Here is a 7,081-nt window from a genome sequence, read left to right as displayed (position 1 = left end):
AGGAATGAGGCCATTGAATCTCACGAGAGGCAGGTTTAATGAAGTCTCGCGAGGCTTCGCAATCTAGATCTTGCCATCACTGAAAAAAGAACAAAGAAAATTACAGCACAGGAACAGGCTATTCGGCCCTACCAGCCTGCGCCTATCAAGATCCTTGATCTAAACTTCTTATCTACTTCCCTCTGTTCCCCGCCCGTTCATATATCTGTCTCAATGCATCTTAAATGATGTTATCGTGCCCGCCTCTACCAACTCCGCTGGCAAAGTGTTCCAGGCACCCACCACCCTCTACGTAAAAAACTTTCCACGCACATCTCCCTTAAACTTTCCCCCTCTCACCTTGAAATCATGTCCCCTTGTAATTGACACCCCCACTCTTGGAAAAAGCTTGTTGCTATCCACCCTGTCCATACCTCTCATAATTTTGTAGACCTCAATCAGGTCCCCCCTCAACCTCCGTCTTTCCAACAAAAACAATCTGAATCTACTCAACCTTTCTTCATAGCTAGCACCCTCCATACCAGGCAACATCCTGGTGAACCTCCTCTGCACCCTCTCTAAAGCATCCACATCCTTCTGGGCGTGATCCAGATCAGCATATTTAGATGAGCCATTCAGCTGATTTATATATGCGTTCGCAGGATTCTCCCAGTGCCCGCTGCGTCTGTGAGACCTCGCCAGGGCACCGTTTAGTACTGTTTTCCACAAACATGGACCAGTCATAATGGCATCTCTGACGCCTCCCAGGCCATTAGAGATCTTCGGGTGGTTGGGGACAGGGCAGCTTGGCATCCTGGTGTTCCCTCTGGCACCTGGGCACCTTGCCTTTTCCAGCCGGGTACCCTGGCAGTGGCAGACCAGGTGGCACTAGCAAAGTGACAGTGTCCAGGTGCCAGGTTGGCACTGCCAGGGATCCTGCTTGGGGGGACCGTAGCAGCTAGAGGGGGATAAGGTGGTGTTCCTGGGACATCCCGGAGGTTGGGGGGAGGGGATATCGGGGCAGCCAAACAAAACGGCACCCCGATTTGCGAAGAGCCTTAAGCTCACCAGCAGGAAATGACTCCCAAGTGCAAGATGATTCTCGACGCTGCAGCGTGGGTGTTGGGGGGGGATTGAGTCTTGTTTGGGTCACAAGGGATGAAGCTTCTGGCTCTGATGGTCCCCTGCGCTTACACTGGGAGGTTACTTCCATGAAACCCGTGGCTTCTGCATGCAGCAGTGGGAGGGTGGGCCACACTCCAGCTAAATGCTGATGGGTTTTATAATTTGTCCCTAAAAGAAGCTTTACTTATTTAAACTGGTTGTCAGCCTCAGTTCAGTGGATAGTCGATCTGCATCTGGTCCCGCTTCTGGAATACTATCGAGCAATGGGACTACGCCTGCAAGTTATCACGAAGCGATCCCCAGCTGCTTAAAAAATAAATGTTTTTATTGGAGATTTTCATTTTGTACATTACAGATTAGGCAAATCTATACAACCAAACCAAATACAATTTCCAGAAAAAATAAATTAAAAGTAACACCAACACAACCCTACCCCCAACTGACGTGATCAGTTCCTTACAGTAAACTATAAAGGTTGCCACCTCCGGTAGAATTCCTCAGCTGAACCCTTCACACTGTACTTGACCATCTCTCAGTAGAACACTCCCTTCAAGTCTCCCGGGGAGATAATTACAGTGCGCGATACTTGGCTGTGTTTTGTGTTTTTGTCGCCTGCTTCTCCCGGACGGATCTCGCTGCCGTCTCGCGCTCGCTTCCGCTTCTGCTGCTCCTCCCGTCCTCCGTCTTTATTTTCCTCATTTCCCCGCTCCTGGAGATGTCATGCTCATTTTGGTATCCCGTGCCTTCCTTCTGGCTCCCATTTCCCTGCCACCCCCCCCCCCCCCCTCCCCCCCTCCCTTCACCTCGCTGGTTCTCTCTTGTTCCCCCCCTCTCTCCACGGTTCGCCTTTCTTTCGTCAGGTTTAGCTGTCTCCCCCCTGTTGTTCACCATTCTTTCCTCAGGTTTAGCTGTCTCTCTCCCCCCCCCCACTCCCTCCCTCCCTCCCGGTCTATCTCTCCCTTTCATGCCTTGGCTATTTTCCCCTGATTCCTGGCTACCTGGCTATTCTTCCTCTTGTTCATTGGCCACAAACAGGTCCTGGAACAGTTGCATGAATGGCTCTCACGTTCTGTGGAAGCCGTCGTCTGACCCTCGGATGGCGAATTTGATTTTCTCCATTTGGAGAGATTCCGAGAGGTCGGACAGCCAGTCTGCAGCTCTGGGTGGTGCTGCTGACCTCCAGCCAAACAGGACGACACCCCAAATATGGTAACTAACTAATACAGTTCAATATTCAGAATCGGCGACATGGTGCTAAAGAAGGAGACCCAAAAATTCACAAGCTTGGGATAAGACATATGAGTCGTTGGCCGGACACCTGGAACAGCACTCCCTCCTATCGTCCAACTCCGAGAAGAAACAATTCATCCTTGGCTTAGTCAGGTGTGCCCTAAACACCACTTTTAAGCTGAATTAAACCCAGCCGTGCGCATAAAGGTGTGGAGTTCATTCTGCAAAGGGCCTCACTCCACATCTCATCATGCATTATGGGTCCCAGCTCCTCCTCCCACCCGGCCTTTACCCATCCCATTGAAGCTGATTCTTCTGCCAGAATCCGGCCGGCTCCCCAGCTACTTTATCAGCTCCCTGCCTCTCACCCAGGCAGGCAGGAAAGTCCTGCATTCCATAGCCAAATGCTTCCTCTATCCCTGTCCCCAGTTTAGGAAAATTTGACCACTTGAAATGGCGTTTGTGCATCCGGGTAATTTGTGCCACTTAGAATCACTTTTGGACCCAGCACATCCACCATACGCAACCACACAATCAATTCCTGCAATTATGCCATATCTCCTTCAGTCAATACTTGTGCTGTTGACCCCTCAATCCTAGATAGTCCCATGGTTTACCCTTAATCTCCACAATTTCTATTTCAATTAATAGGCTTCCATCTGGAATGTTGTCACAAATCCTTTTGGACTTAAATTGAGTGCAGCATTTGGCTTCATTTGGGTTGTCAATTGTTCAAATTGGTGGAGCCTGGTCAGACCGAATCTCCTCCTTCTGAGGCCGTGCGGATTCTGTGAATTACATTATTGTTGTCCTGCTGTGTTGTCCACTATGCTAGCCACATGTTGCAGATTGCAAATCCAGTTGTGACCAGCAAGTTAAAAAAAATGAGTGACAGATACCACACATTTTGATATCCCAGAGAAAATAGACTTGATTTACTCAACCTCTCATCATAGGACAACCCTGATTCCAGGGGCCAATCTAGTGAACCTTCACTATACTTCCTCCAATCCAAGTATTTTCGTACTCCAATCCCTTTGCAAAAGATCAGCATGCCATTTACACAAAAGTGCAGCAAGGTTACGGTACACTTGCACAGGGGGTGTGGGGTAGTGCCCATGTGCGTGGGGGTTGCCATTTCCCATGGGTATGTGGTGTGGGGGATCCACAAGCTCACTTAGTTGGGCATCATTCAAAAATGGCAGCCCGATCTCAGAGTTTAGCTCCCCAGTGCTAGTGTGGGCTAAACCGGTGAAAAACTCCCCAGGGCCCAAAAAAGTGACCAAGTGCCATTGGATAGCGGTGGCGAATTCGTCAGCAGAGCCAGTGTAAAAATTCCTGAAGAACCGGCCACAAATGAACATAAAAAGTTTTTTGGAGAATCTCGCCTGAGCTGTTGTATTTGACGCTTTGTGCCACATTTAACTGCTGAAATCATGATTTTGCTAACCATATTTTCTTTTCACAACCCCATATCCAGTGGAATCCATGCCCCTCCTCGACTCATGCCTGAAAAGACTCCTAATGCTCACCAACAATTAACTGACTGTTAGCACCTGAAGTCCTTGTTCCTCCACCATCCCATCTCCTCCTTCCCCATCCTCCTCCACCATTCCATCCCCTCCTCCCCCAACCCTCAATCATGTTACGTGCTGGGAGCATTAACAAAGTTATGTAAATGAGCAGTCCTCAAGCTGTGGGATAAGGGCAGTTTACAAAGGACAGAGTACTGCGCAGGTAGCATAAAATCATTGGACCTATAGATTCCAGAACATTAATTTCTAGGCTATAAAAATAAATTGTTTTAAAAAGAATGATTTAGAGTACCCAATTATTTGTTTTCTAGTTAAGGGACAATTTAGCATGGCCAATCCACCTAACATCTTTGGGTTGTGGGGGTGAGACCCATGCAGACACAGGGAGAATGTGCAAAGTAAATTGTATATAATCTGTGCATTTTTACATTTCTTGATGCATTTAATTAATGGCTTGGGTTCAGTGGGCGCGATTCTCCGCTGCCCACGACGGGTCGGAGAATAGCGGGAGGGCCTTCCCGACATTTTTCCCGACCTCCCGCTATTCTCCCCCCCCCCCCCACGGCCGCCCCACGACACGAATCGCTGCTCGCCGTTTTTTTACGGCGAACAGCGATTCTCCCCTGGCCGATGGGCCGAGTTCCCAGGCCTTTCTGGCCGTTTTCACGAACGCAAACACACCTGCTCTCTCCGTTCGTGAAAACGGCCGCAAAGTGCCGTTCCAGACAACCATGGCACCGATTGGCACGGCCGCACCACGGCTGTGCCAAGGGTGGCATGGGCCCATGATCGGTGGGCACCGATCGTGGGCAGCGGGTCCGATACCCGCGCACTCTTTGTTCCTCCGACGCCCCGCAGGATCAGTCCACGGGGCGGCTGAGGGGCATGACGGCCCGCGCATGCACGGGTTTGACGCATATGCATGATGACGTCATCCACGCATGTGCGGGTTGGGGCCGTCCAATCCGCGCGTGCGCGTCTGACGTCATCGTGCGCGTCAGCCGCCGTGACCCTTGGCGTGCGGGCTTAGCGACGGTCGCTAAGCCCGCGATGCCATGCTTCGCGGGGCCGCGCTGCTAGCCCCGCCCGGGGGGGGGAGATTCGGGTCCCGGGAGGGGGCGCGGAGGCTGCCGTGAAACACGGCCAGTTTCACGGCAGCCTTTACGACTCTCCGCATTTGCGGAGAATCGCGCCCATTATGTTTTTCATGTAATTCACTGTACAGCAATGAGTATTCTTTAACTAATATTAACACAACCAATATAGATTGAGAAGGATAAATTTGAAAATGTCAAATGATATAGATCAAAATTTTATATTGGTCACTGAATTTCTAGTAATGAACAATTGGTCCCCATTCTGAAAAAGGGCCTTAAAATAAAATGTATAGTTGATCAAATCAAACAGCATGTTCCTCTGGTTGATCGTAATAGGCAGAGTTGAGACATACGCAACTAGCCCGTGCTTGTAAATCCCCAAACTAAATGTCTACTGTAAGTTGCAATTCCATGATGGGGAAGCACTTGCTGAACAATCCTGAATGTGTTAATAACTGCACTGACAACCAATTTAAAACCATCAGTTGAGCTCATAATATGGCTCACTTACACTTGCTAGAAGGGACACATTCTCTGCAAACAAAAGGAATATGTTCAAATCTCCAGTGTTTTACATTTACCCAGGAGCTTGGTTGCTTTTACCATGATGTGGAGATGCCGGAGTTGGACTGAGGTAGGCACAGTAAGAAGTCTTACAACACTCGGTTAAAGTCCAACAGGTTTATTTGGAATCACTAGCTTTCGGAGCGTAACTCTTTCATCACCTGATGTTAGAAACCTGGTGTTAGAAAGTTTTTACCATGGCAACATTTTGATCAATCAGTAATGACTTGTCAACCAATCAGTACCCTTCCCTCCTGCAGCATAAATTGTTGTTATCATTTGAAATTTGGCATTCTTGTGTTTGTCCTGACGAGTGCAAGATGAAAAACTTCAGTAACAGATTCAAACATGTGTTTGTAATTTAGAGGCTCCTCCTCCTCCTCCCCAACTCAGGGTATTGGGGATAATCCAGGGCAAATATAGGCAGTGAAAGGCTTGCACATCAGAATAGGGCAGTAATAGATCATTAGGCCTCTGAAACAGAGACAAATTTTCAGTGTGTGAGGGAAACCCAATTAGGCAGCAAAATGGCTGCTTCGTAAAACGCCTCATTAGTGAGATGATTAAGGTGGTACCGAACTGCACAAAGTGAGTGAAAGGTGACCTGCCTAATCTGACATCCATCCCAAAAGGCAATATTGCAGCATTGTGAACACAGCCCACAAGAAGTGGAATTATATGCAAAAAATGATAATATCAGTGATGTGGTGCATAAACAGGATCCACTAATCTGCTGTTAGTGTGGGCCTAAAGATTGTTTCTGCTAAGTATTCCTCTCATTCTTCGCCCATGCCAAGCCCTCACAATCTTATACCTCGTTCCTTGCGACTTATTCAAAACGGTTCCTCGGGAATGTATCCTTCAAGCTTCCAATACAGAATGGGAAAATGTGCTTTACTCTTGACTTTTGGGGCCATAACATCTCAAGTAATTTATAATAGCCTAACTACATGAAGCACAATCAGCTGGTGCCACATAGTTCATGTCCGACACTGTACATGTGCTTCTTTCAACTTCCAACCTGTCAAGACAACATTGCTGCTGCTGAAGCCAGCTGCCATCTTAAGGGTACGATCCCAACTAGCAGAATGACCACTCTGCTCCATCAAAGGTCTGGAGGCACATCTCTCCTGAAAGGTCACAGCTTTGGCAGTGTCTGTGGCATCATCTGATGTGGAAAATGGAAAGTCTGAGAAACCTGTCGCAGGGCAAAGTCTGACAAATCGTTTCGAAATCCCTACCGTTCCCTGAAGGCCGGAGATATTTTGTAAAAAAAACAAGTGCTTGTTCTGTTGAAAGTCATGAGGAAATGTTCCAGACTAATAGAGAAGGGAAGATAAAATAATGACTAAATTTTGATACAATACCAGAAGAACAAGGCACAAAGCACCGCATAAGCAGTCAGCCCCATCAAGAGTACACTGTCAGTAGAAGAGTGACAATAAAAAGTGAAGGAATTGCTTTCTGCCGCTTGCTGGTTTAGTGAGCCACTTTGATGGATGCAGCCCTGTGAAGTTTGAACTCTCTCACAAACCAGCAGCGAGGTCAGGG

This window comes from Scyliorhinus canicula, chromosome 18 (assembly GCF_902713615.1).
Source record: "Scyliorhinus canicula chromosome 18, sScyCan1.1, whole genome shotgun sequence".
Lineage (NCBI taxonomy): Eukaryota > Metazoa > Chordata > Chondrichthyes > Carcharhiniformes > Scyliorhinidae > Scyliorhinus > Scyliorhinus canicula.
Note: the sequence above shows the minus strand (reverse complement) of the source record.